Source organism: Heterocephalus glaber, unplaced genomic scaffold (genome assembly GCF_053883595.1).
Source record: "Heterocephalus glaber isolate CG9 unplaced genomic scaffold, H.glaber_assembly_v1.0 deba00001586, whole genome shotgun sequence".
Classification (NCBI taxonomy): Eukaryota; Metazoa; Chordata; class Mammalia; order Rodentia; family Bathyergidae; genus Heterocephalus; species Heterocephalus glaber.
This window is the reverse complement of record NW_028258364.1, coordinates 4579601-4592759: the sequence shown is the minus strand read 5'-3', so window position 1 is coordinate 4592759 and position 13159 is coordinate 4579601. Positions and strand designations below refer to the sequence as shown.

General features: G+C 37.0%; 1 protein-coding gene and 1 pseudogene across 6 annotated transcripts in view; one reads left to right on the top strand and one right to left on the bottom strand.

The window, feature by feature from the left end:
- Positions 1–13159, bottom strand: part of LOC110343973 (uncharacterized) — a 228800-nt gene that overhangs the window by 75252 nt on the left and 140389 nt on the right. The gene's annotated exons all lie outside the window — the stretch shown is intronic.
- LOC101720917 (small nuclear ribonucleoprotein E pseudogene) lies at positions 12382–12694 on the top strand (annotated as a pseudogene).

The following is a 13159-nucleotide window of genomic DNA, read 5'->3' as shown; positions in this document are numbered from 1 at the left end:
CTAATTAAGAGAGACAAAGAAGGACACCACATCCTTGTAAAGGGAACAATCCAAGAGGAGGAGATGATAATCATTAATATATATGCAACAAACACTACTGCACCCAACTTTATAAAACAAATACTAATAGACATGAAAAATCATGTAAGCACTAATACAATAGTACTGGGGGAACTCAGTACCACATTGTCACAAATAGATAAATCAACTAGACAAAAAAATACTACAACACAATCAAACTCTTGAACAAATGAACATAACAGATGTTTACAGAGTATTCCACCCCACAAAATCAGAATACACATTCTTCTCAGCTGCACATGGGTCATTCTACAAAATAGACCATATACTTGCTCATGGAACATGTTTAAGTAAGTGCAAAGGAATTGAAGTTATCTCCTGTGTATTATCAGACCATAGTGTGATGAACTTGGTGAACCACAGAAAAAGAAACCACAAGAATTTCATAAAAACATGGAAACTGAACAACACACTTCTGAATAACCAGTGAGTCACAGAAGAAATTAAAGAAGAAATCAGACAGTTCCTTCAATTCAATGGCAATGCTAATACAACATATTAGAATCTATGGGACACAATGAAAGCAGTCTTATGAGGGAAATTCATAGCAGTGAATACTCACATTAGGAAAACAGATCGAGCTCAATTACACAACCTGATGCTAAACCTTAAGTTTCTAGAAAAAGAAGAGCAGCACAAACTCAAAGCACATACAAGGGAGGAAATTATAAAGATCAGAGCAGAAATCAATGCAATGGAGACTAAGAGAATGATACAAAAAAACAATAAAGCCAAGAGTTAGTTCTTTGAAAGAATAAACAAAATTGACAAACCCTTAGCCAACCTTATCAGAAAAAGGAAAGAAAAGGCCCAAATTCATGCAATTAAGAATGACAAGGGTGAAAGTACAATGGACCCAGCAGAAATCCAGAGGATCATCAAGACCTACTTAGAGAACCTATATGCCAATAAGATGGAAAACACAGAAGAAATGGACAGATTCCTAGATACATGTGAATTACCAACGTTCCACGAAGATGACCTAAAAATTCTAAATGACCCAATATCAACCAATGAAATTGAAAATGTAATTAAAAACATACCAACTAAGAAAACTCCGGGTCCTGATGGCTTCACTGCTGAATTCTACAACACATTTCGAGAGGAGCTACTGCCACTGCTGTTTAAACTCTTCAATGAAATTGAAAGGGAAGCAATGCTCCCAAATTCATTCCTGGAAGCAAACATCACCTTGAACCCCAAAGCAGAGAAAGACCCAATCAAAAAAGAGAACTATAGGCCAATCTCACTAATGAACATAGATGCAAAATTCCTTAATAAGATCCTGGCAAATAGAATGCAGAAGATCATCAAGAAGATCATACACCCTGACCAAGAGGGATTCATCCCAGGGATCCAGGGATGGTTCAAAATATGCAAATCAATCAATGTAATGCAGTATGTTAATAGAGCCTAGGACAAAAACCATATGATCATCTCAATAGATGCAAAAAAAGCATTTCACAAAATTCAACGTGCATTTATGATAAAAAAAAAACCCTCCAAAACATTGGAATAGACGGTCTCTACCTCAATCTGATAAAAGCCATCTATGAAAGACCAACAGCCAATACCATACTAAATGGTCAGAAACTGAAATGCTTCACACTAAAATCAGGAACAAGACAAGGGTGTCCATTATCACCACTACTGTTCAATATAGGCTTGGAAACATTAGCCACAATGATTAGACAAGAGAAAGAAATTAAAGGAATAAAGATGGGAAACAAAGAAGTCAAATTGTTATAATTTGCAGATGACATGATACTCTGTGTAGAAGACCCTAAAAACTCCACCAAAAGTCATCTAGAGTTAATGACTAAATTCAGTAAACCAAATTGGATACAAGGTCAACACACAGAAATCAATACTTTTTCTGTACATGAAAAACAGACTCACTGAGAGAGAAATGGGGCAATCAATTTCTTTGACAATAGCATTCAAAAAATTAAAATACTTAGGAAACTAACTAACAAAAGAAATCAAAGACTTCTTCTCTGAAAATTATAGCACTCTGAAGAGAGTGAAGATGACATGAGAAAAAGCAAAGACATTCCTTGCTCCTTGGTATGAAGAATCAACATAGCGAAAATGGCCATACTTCCAAAACTGCTACATAGATTCAATGCAATCCCAATTGAAATCCCAGCATCATACTTCACAAATCTGGAGAAAACAATCCAGAAAAATTCATTTGGAACAAGAAGAGACCTAGAATAGCAAAAGCAATTTTAGGCAACAGAGACATGGCAGGGTGTATCACAACCCCCAACTTGAAACTATACTACAAAGCTACTGTGATAAAAACAGCATGGTACTGGCAAAGAAACAGACCTGAGGACCAGTGGAACAGATTAGAAGATGCACTTCAGACAAACTCAGCCATCTCATCTTCAACAAGGGAGCCAAACACCCTCACTGGAGGAAAGATAGCCTCTTTAATAAATGGTGCTGGAAAAATTGGGTTTCAACTTGCCAAAGATTAAAACTAGACCTATATCTCTCACCATGCACTAAACTAAAATCAAAACGGATTAAAGATCTAAATATTAAAACAGAAATGCTGCACCAGCTGAACAGAGGTTAGGTAGAACTCTTGAAGACAATGGTGTAGGAAAAGATTTTGGGAGCAAAACCTCAGTTGCTGGTGAACTAGCACAAACAATCAACAAGTGGGATCTCTTCTTACTAAAAAGTTTCTGCACAGCAAGATTAACCACCAACAGTGTGAAGAGCTAACCCATAATCTGGGAAAAAATTTTCACCTGCTGTTCCCCAGACAAAGGTCTACTATCTAGAATATATAAAGAACTTAAAAAAAAAATCAGACCTCCCAAATTTAAAGACCCAATCCAAAAATGGGCATCTGAAATGAACAGACATTTTTCAGATAAAGAAATAGAAATAGCAAATAAACATATGAAAAAATGTTCAACATCACTGGTCATTTGAGAGATGCAAATGAAAAGAACACTGAGATTCCACCTCACACCAGTAAGAATGGTTGCTATCATGAAATCAACCAATAACAAATGCTCGTGGCGCTGTGGGGAAAGAGGAACCCTACTCCACTGACGGTGGGAGTTTAGACTGGTGGAAGCACTGTGGAAATCAGTATGGAGATACCTCAAAGAACTAGGATTGGAAGTCCCATTTGAACCAGCTATTCCCTTGCTGGGTATCTTCCCCAAAGAATTAAAAGAGTCATACTACAGTGATATATGTACACCCATGTTCATAGCAGCATAATTCGTGATAGCTAAAACTCGGAAGCAACCCAATTGGCCATCAACTGGAGACTGGGTAAAGAAAATGTGTTTTTTTAATAAAATGGAGTACTACTCAGCCGTAAAAAAATGGGAAATTAGAGACATTTATAGCTAAATGGATGCACATTGAGGCGATACTCTTAAGCGAAATAAATAGGACACACAAGTGTAAATACTGAATAGTTTCTCTAGTGTGAGAAACTAAAAGTGTAAATAAGGACTAAAAGGTATAATAGATAATGTGAAATAGGAAGAAAAAGGCAAATGGGAAGGGGAAGTGGGAGGGGTAGGAGAAAAAAAAGAAGGGAATGGAATTAATATGAGAAAAAGAAAAAATAGAAACAGTCTTTGTAGATAGGGAGGGGTGGAGGAGTTGAAGGGAGGACAGGGGAATGGGGAAAAAATAAGAACCAAGATGGATCATGTAAAGGTGCAAATTTCCAATGATGAATCTCATTATATTGTATACATTAAATGTACCAATATAATTAATTTAAAAAATTTTAAAAATCACCTGGTTGCAAGTGCTTGGGGTTATTCTGAATCCTCTGTCTATACCCTTCATCAATATGTCTTTTTTTTTTGGACAGTACTATGCTGTTTTTACTACTGCAGCAGTGTAGTATAACTTAACATCTGGGATTGTTATGCCTCTTGCTTTGCTCTTGTTGTCCAGGATTGCTTTGGCTATTCTGGGCCTCTTCTGTTTCCATATATATTTTAGAATCATTACTTTTTGTTCTGTAAAAAAAAAAAAGCTGCTAGTATTTTGACTGATACTGTGTTAAAAATCCACATGTCATTTTTTTGGTAATGTGGTCATTTTGATGATGTTAGTTTTGCCTGTACAAGAGCAGATGATGTTTTTTTCATTTTCTAATGTCTTCTTCAATCTTTTCAGAGAGATACAGTTTTTGCTATTAGCACACAATTTTCAGAATAAGAAAATAATTATTGTAAAGCCCATGTCAACTGAAAATCACAGAATGTTTTCACTGAATTTTGTCAAACTCAAGCCCAACCTATATTTGTGATGGAACAGCATGTCTGACATGAATGTTTGATAATACAAGTCAAGCAACCCTCTCCCCCAAATGCTTCAGGCCACAATATTTTGGAATTTTTTTTGAGTTGTGGAAAATTTTCATAAGCATACTGAGGTACCTTGGGGATGCAACCCATGTTTAAGCATGAAATTCATTTATGTTTCCTACATACCTAAAATAGTATGCAAATCTGAAAGACAAAATTTTACTATCACTTTAATTATTTTACATGTGAAACAAAGTTTGTATACACTGACCCATCAGAAAGCAAAAGTGTCATAATCTCAGCACCCACCCATGTAGACAATCTGTATTTATTTGCATCTCCATCATAAATGGCTCTAAATTTATATCCTTCCAATAAGCAATCATATTCTTATATTTGTTTATACATAAGGACTTAGCAGTTTTAAAAAATGGAATATCATTAATATGCAGCCAGCAGCATCCCTAGGATACTTGCATCAGCTGCAAAGCAACTGCAATGACAAACAGCTGCATCCTCCAACTCCACCTTCAGTGCTGGGCTTTGATTGAAAAATTATTGTATTTTATTTTTTTAAGTGAGAAGAATCATCAGGGAGCAGGAAGGAGATCTTCTAGGTACAAGGGAGCATTCTGCTGAGTACCTTTTTAAAAGGTTTTCTCCAGTCATCTACTTCATTGATAATAGATTTGTCTTACGAACTCTCTTACTTTCTTATTGCTGGGACACAATCCTCAACATCCACAACTTAAAGGAAAGAGAGGTTTATTTTAGCTCACAGTTTGTAGTTTCAGTCCATAGTCAGCTGGCTCCAAAGCAGGGTGGCATGGCAGAGGGGCACAGTGGAGCAGTTGCTCATAGCATGGCAGCAAGGAAGCAGAAAAAGAGTATGGAGAGAGGAGCAGGTGTGAAATAAACCCACCTCTTCTCCCCAGATCCTACCTCCTAAAAGCAAGTCAACTATAAACTCATCAGGGAACTAATCCACTGATGATTATCAGGCCCCCATGATCAAGTCACCTCCCAAAACCCCACATATGAGCACATGAGACTTTGGGGAGATATCTAGATATAAACTATAACACAAACCCTTCTTTGATTTTATAAATTTACATGATATCTTGTTCTCATGAATCCATGCTGATCTAGTCCTTCAATAAGCCTGTCACACTTCTTTACCATGTCACTTATAGGCACTTTTTTTCTGTAGTCTTAGCAACGTCATCTTCATCATCACTATTATCATGATCACCTTGATTCATAACCATCAGAGGTAATTCCCCATCAATCAGTGAATGATTGGAGCTTTATTATTGATATTAAAAAAGTCAACATCTCCTTCATCCAGCTTACTGATGGACTCAACACGTATATTTTTTGCATATGTAAGAAGACCAGATATCATTTTTTTTCTCCCTTGATATACAGAATCCTTCAGAGTCCTTGCTCATCATCATCACTGAACATGGTTGTAGGCCAGATGTGCCAGGCAGTCACAATCATGTCGTCAGTCACTTTACTACAAGCACTGGCAACAGCATATATGGCATCTGTCATGCTAAACATTTGAAAACCTTCCACAACTACAGTATTTCTCTGTTTACCGCTGTCAGTATGCTGTCCAAAATAGTGTTTTTGTATTTACTCTTCACTGATCTAAGGATACCCAATTTATATTGCTGCATTAGTGAAGTCAGAATTGGAGTTTGCTAATTTGTACATGGTACAAAGCTTATTTTTATAAGAATTTCAACTGGAAGATGAGCAGAATTGTTGTTAAGGAAGAACAAAAATGTTGCAATAGGCATCCAGTCCAGCTTTCCTGTAATGAAGCAAGTCAGAAAAGATGTCCCTGGTGAGCCATACCTTTTGTTAGCAATAGTAATGAATTGATAAGAAACTCACTCCCTTAAAACAATGTCGGGGGCAGGGATTTAGCTCAGTGGTTCCACTGCCTGCCCCACAAGATCAAAGTCCCAAGTTCGATCCCCGATACCAAAAAAGAAAAGAAAAACAATGATGATGTGGGGTTTTGCCTATCACAACCCAGGTACACTTATGTTTGCCTGCTGTGCTACCACAACCCAGCACAATTATTCTGCCTTTGGCGTCCTTCATTCCTACAGAGGCTGTCTTGTCAGCTGAAGTCAGTGTCTCTGGAGAAATAGCACCAAAACACTGTTGTTCCATCAGTATTAGAGACTAGTTATAGCATCAAATTTTCTTCAGCAATGACCTCGACAAAGTTGTTTATGAATTTCAGCACTGCTTTGTATTCAGCACACACTGGATCACTATAAATCTTTAAAAACATAATGCCATGTCTTTTCTTAAATTTCTGCTTGCTGCATAGTCACAATTCCCTTCCACTTTCAGTTTGTCATGATCTTTGCTTGTTTGATGATCAGTATATCAAGTGGCTGTGTTCACTGCAGTACTGATGGATCCAATTTTTCAAAACACTGTCAACATCATCATGTTTAGCTTTATGCAGTGTTATGGCTTGTATCCAGATGTCCCCCCAAAGGTTTATGTGCCTATAGGTGAGGCTTTTCAAAGGTGGCTGGATCTAAAATTAAGTAAGAATATGGATTAAGGGTGTGTGATAACTAGATTAGTCCACTGACTGGATCAGCATGTTTCTGGGTGTGGTTGAATGTATTAATTGAAGACAGAAGGCCCAAACTGGGTGTGGGGGCACCAATCAATAGGCTTGTCACCTGAATGCAATAAAAGGGGAAGGAAGGCTTGCTGCTACCTCCTGCTTCCTGCTTCCTGCTTCCTGCCTGCCAAGTGATGGACTATTTCCCCTCTACAATCCCCACCCCCACCCCATGCCACACCACCCTGCCTTGGAGCCAGCCAATTATGGACTGACAACCTCTACAAATTGTAAGATAAAATAAACCCTTCCTCCTTTAACTTGTGAGTGTTAAGTATTTTGTCCCAGCAACAAGGAAGTAACTAAGATATGCAGTGTTTTTCTATTTCTTGATAATTTCTGTTCACCACTCTCAACTTAGATCTTTAATAGTTTATTTATCTGTTTCTTTGGGTCATATATGCCAGACATTCCCATACATGCTCTTCTGTAAAATGTTTCACACTGGTGTTGCTGGCCAGTTTCTCCAGTAGCTTTTCTGTGCTAGAGATTTAGTGCTTCCTCTTTTTATTACCATTACCCATAGGGTTGTCTCCAAGCATATTTTGATATCACAGAGCAATAATAATAAGAAAAAAAAGTGAATAATGCACTTGGGTCTTGGCCCCATGTGGGCGAAGATTGGGGGAACCGTGTGTCTGGCTTGCACACAGGCTTGAAAGGGAAATTTGGGTGTGTGTGGAAAAGATGTATCACCAAAGAAGGAGCTGAGAAGGTTGTTTTACCCTTAGGGACACTGTCATACTATTCAATTTTGACTGTGACCCACCACATGAGGTCAGGTATAGAATTTTCTACTTGTGGTGTCATGTCAGCATTCAACGATTCAGAGTTTGGAGCAATTTGGGTTTGGACTTCAGGTTAAGGATGTTCAACTTTATCTTCATTCATGTTAATAAGATGAAAGTGAAGCAACAAAAGGCATACATGTGAGAACTTTACCTCTTTCTCATTGAACTGAGCAACTTCTCTGCTGAAATAGTGGTTTTGAATACTAGAATGCTTCCTCAATTTTTTGTGCCACAGACAAGACACAGTTAATTTCACTTTGTATTATATTAACATTTCTCCACCACTTTAAGTCTAAGTAAAAAGTGAGACAATAAATCATGTGTTGATTTGTAGCACTTGGAGATTGTCATGGTATAAATACTCCCACTGTTGCTGGTTTCAAGCCACCAACATGATATATCACCAGCCACAGGGCTGGGAAAAAAAAGCACACTTTTCTATAATATTTTCACAAGATAGATACAATCTCTATGAATAACCTGAGGAGCATAGATAATAATAATATAATAACTGGGGAGTGGTGAGTTTGAGTATTTATTGCCCTTGCTTTAATATAGTTTAATTTTATCATATAATTTTGATAGCGGCTGTGCTAACAATCAACTTTCAATCTTTTGAAAATATACAGATCAGTTCAAGAGAGGAGGGATAAGCCAGCTCAAGCACACAAGTCTTCAGCTACCTGTTATTGCCTGCTAAACCCGTTTCCCCTCTATCTTCTCTTTTCCTAGTGGTCACCATGCTTGTGATAAAGCACTATGTCTGAGCAATTCTGTTTATAGCCCCTTTGTGCCTCCTCACATTGACCATCCTCCTGACGATCTGAATACCCAGACCCTGGCATTCCAGGGAGAGATTCTTGGTTGAGGCTTTCAGACTTCAGTCTCCAACTAATGCAGCACTTTCCTCACTGTCACAAATTACAGATGTACGTATGTGCCAGCACATTGAGGGTCTTCCCAATTTGGTCCTAATTTCCCTGGTTTGGGTACTACAGTTTGTCATAATTTGCATGTTTGGCTATTGCTCAGTTTCCCTGAAGATGGTCTTTCTTACCTGTTTCTTACCATTTTAGGTTTTTTAATTATTATTTCAAGGAATACATTGGGATGCAAACACTTCTAGGCCATCTGTAGTAAAAACTCTGCATTTGGTCTTAAATTTAAACATCTTTCATTTGAGAGCCAAGTTGCTCATTACATGCAATGCCCTGGAGATATACAATTTAAAAGAGGTCCCATAAGAAAATGCAGTGTGGCTGTGCCAAAATAAATGCCCTTCACGACACAAGTGCTGAGTATATGGAGAATAATTACAGTGGTGAAGAAACATTTATATGTTAGGGCATTCACTGATCTTATACAAATGTTTAGAGAACTAGATCTTTTTAATCCTCAACTGAAATGTATTACACATATTATTTAATGATAAGAAATGAGCAACTACAAGGACCCGAGTTAGAGCCCCAGTACCAAAAATAAAAATAAAAAAAAGAAATGAGCATCTTTCTGTATGTGTTTCCCATATAACTGGAAGAAACAATTTTTAGGGAGGGAAAACAAGAACATTGACTCACAAACAAGTTATTCCAAAGTGGCGGATTCTGTGGCATTCATTCCCCATTTGTGGAGTATTTACAAGGAAAAAAAGTCTACATCATTCCCACAAAGTCTATTTGTTGAAAGGAAACATGTCATTGGACAGAGAGTTCCAGGGGAAAAAACAGAGGTATATGATTACGTGCGCAAGTTGTTTTTTTTTTCCTACATATTTGTTTCAGAACACTTGGAGATATATGTGGGCATATATTTCTTCTTCAAATTTCACCTCCGTAGGAGAGAAAGAAGACAACATGGCCTACAGCAAGATAACTTTTAAAAAAATGTTTCTTGGAAGGACAAATAAAGGCTACGTGAGCAGTGAGCCATGAGGCACAGAGTCATTCAATATGAACCTACTTATCAGGCCAAAAGTGGGCTATCTTCCCATAGGAAGTTGTAGGGCGGATGCACTGGTAAATGCTATCTGCTGAGGGAGATGGATGCTCCCTAGAATAACACTGACTCCAACAAGTTTGCACTGAAGAGTTTCCAGATAAATAATGTTTTTCCACAAATAATCTGCTCTTGAAATGCAGCCTCCAGACATGAGAAGCCAGAGAAATAGCTTAGGGCTGTGGAACTTTCTGAACATGCACAGTAAAGAATGCAAGTCTTTGTAATTGAGAAATGAGATCACTTTGAAAAATAAATGTCTAGAAACGGAGGGATTGTGCAAGTAGGCACGTCTTTGGAGCCTCGAGAAAAAAAAAAAAAGCATTCTCAAAATTAATCTTTACATCTGTTTCCAGAGCCCTCATTCAGAAGTTGACACTTTCATACAAAGAACACCCTAGTGCTGACTGTGACAAGCAGGCGGCATTGCCAGAAATTTACTAGCAACCCATAAATCTGTGGGAAACCCTCCATACATAGTCCAACCACCCTTCCTGAACTCTTGTAACCTGTCCTTGCCCCTTGAAATTTGGAAACTTAGAGTGAAAATAAAAGCAACATAAGAGTGTGAGAAGAAAATAGCCCAATATATAAAATAAAACACAAAAGCGGGCTGGATTATGCCAAGGAGCCATCTGCACAGCTGAAGGCTTCTTCAGGCAAAAAGGCTCCACTGTTTCTGAATCAATTGCTTCCTATTCACAGGCTTACTGTATAGGGCTAAATTCAAAATGGCTCTCAGGAAATTCTTGCCAATCCTGCGGTCTGATTTTAGGCTCTATTTTTCCCTTTCTTTTTAAGACCCAAGAATGTAAGTATGTATCAGTGCTGTAAACTTGCCAGCGTTCACTGGAATGAGTCAAAGGGACCTGGCATTCAATCACAGGGATTTGAGTTGCTAATAAATACAGCAGGCCCCTTCCATTGTTGATTAATTCTGACTGAAATCTAAACACCAAACAACAAACACTCTTCTGAACTGCTCTGGTACCCATTAGTTTGATGTGTTTATTAGACAGGGCTGTGTTCTTTCAAGTTTATTAACAACAGATTAAAAAACTGCAAACAAATCTAGGTTTCTTTTTATGATTTAAAAGTGCGAGTACCATTTACAAATATTTTTAGGGTTTGACAGTAAATCCAAACAAAGCTAAAAAAATACCATCATGTCAAATTAAAATCTTGGTACAAAATATGAATAGTCACTGTCAATGTGCAGTTGCTATTACAAGACTATTTAATTTCATAACTTTTACAATTGTCTTTTTTAATTCATCCTTGAATAGGGATCTAAGAAATATTGTAGGATGAGATGTAAAATCTTTATAAGTAATGTGCTTTATTGCTTACATTTAAAGGTTATGGAGGTTAATAAGATATTTCCATGGTATTTAACTATATTTACCATATAGCAAGATTCCTGTAGATCATTATGAATTGAATCAGCTAGTACATGCCTATGAATATAGAACATGGTGTATATTATTTATTAGTAGTGTTTGAATGTTTAAAGAACATAAACAAATCCATCCATGCAAAGATAATCAACAGTGCCCTGGTAATTAGAGATTCAAGAGATCAAATACCACAGGTACAAGTTTTCAAACCTTTTGAATGTACTAACTCTGATTATTAAAGCATGGATGAATCTTTGAAAGTTTCCAAAGTATATGTATTTTTAACACCCTGATGGAAGTTAGAAAAGTCCCAGAGAATCCAAAAAAAAGTCCAAATACTATTATTTCAAATTTTTCAGTGCAAAGAAGTAGTGGCACATACCTATATTTATAATCCTGGGAAAATTACTATAAAAGATATTTACCTGAATTGATTTTGCTGATTTAAAGACCACTAATATCCTGTGAATAAGTTTTAAAACTATGTAAATTTTAAATAGGTTTTAAATAATGTGTGAAGGGAAATGATTTTCCTGTTTTGGTGAAGTAGAACACTTTTCATCAAATCTAGAGCCTTGGGAGATTCACAAGTTCAAGTGAGGCAACATCCTGATTTAAAAGCCTTCCTTCCATAAGTGCATTCACAAAAAATTCTAACCCAAATCTGTCACTTCAATGTCTGGATTTTCCCCAGAGCTTCCCAGACCACCAGAGCTCAGCTCAGCAACTCCAAAATTAAATCATTCGTCCTTTAATCCTAAATCATGTCTGCTTAATTTTTACAGCAGGTAAACTACTAAACTTTTATTCTTTGTTGAGGCAGGCTCCCCGCCTCCCCAGGAGAGCATAAGAGCCATGATAGCAAAGATCAGAAGACAAGAATAGCCCACTATGAATTTGTTTGGTCCATTCTACCTAAAGGTTACTATTATTACGGTGTATTGGTCATAATTATGATTATGGCAGACAAGAGTAATGTTTGAGTTTATGACATTGGTAAACAAATACTTTTCTTTTAACCAAAAGACAGCATTATAAGTATTTCAAAAAACATATAGTATTAAAAATATAATGTTGGACCTAAAATGGTAAAGACTTCAACATTTCATTTAAAACACTCATTGTCAATTCCAGAAGTGGCCGTTTGAGATAGCATGGTAGTTAGTGTGGTCTTTGTGAGATTCCACCATGGTGTACAGGGCCAGGGCCAGCAAGTGCAGAAGGTGATGGTGCAGCTCATCAACCTCATTTTCAGATACTTTTAGAATAGGTCCTAGATTCAGGTGTAGCTCTATAAGCAAGTGAATCTGCAAGTAGAGAGCTGTGTTATTGGTTTTGTTGAGTACATGAACCTTGTAATTAGATGATGCAGAAGAAATTCATTCTAAAACAAAGTCAAGAAAACAACTGGGTCCAATCATGCTGAAAGGAGATAATATTACTCTGCTATAAAGTGTCTCCAACTAGAAATGATCAGTGGATTAAGAAGACAGCAGTGAAGTGAGGTGGCAATTATGGTGTGGGAAAATGTAGCCATTTAACTAGTTTGTTCTGGGAGTATTTGTAAAACATTTGTTCATATTGTTTTGATTATTTTATTATTATGTTATTACTGGACTGCAATAAATGTTGTAGGGTTGTTTTTGTTTTAAAAAACACCTTGTCATGCTGCCTCTAGCATATGCCCCCATGGATGAATGATTAATATTTGATCAAGCAAAGAAGAGAAGAGAAAAGAGGAGGGGAGTAGGGAAGGGGACAGGGATGGTGCGAGAATCAGTGTGGTAAAGCTTATTATAGTAAAGTACATCAACTAATATTTTCAATCAGTGAGAGCCAAGAAACCTGAAAGAATAAAAGGGTAAATGACTGATTATCAACAGTTAATTACCAAATATTCTGCTTCTATAAATTAAAAAATTGACACTTTAA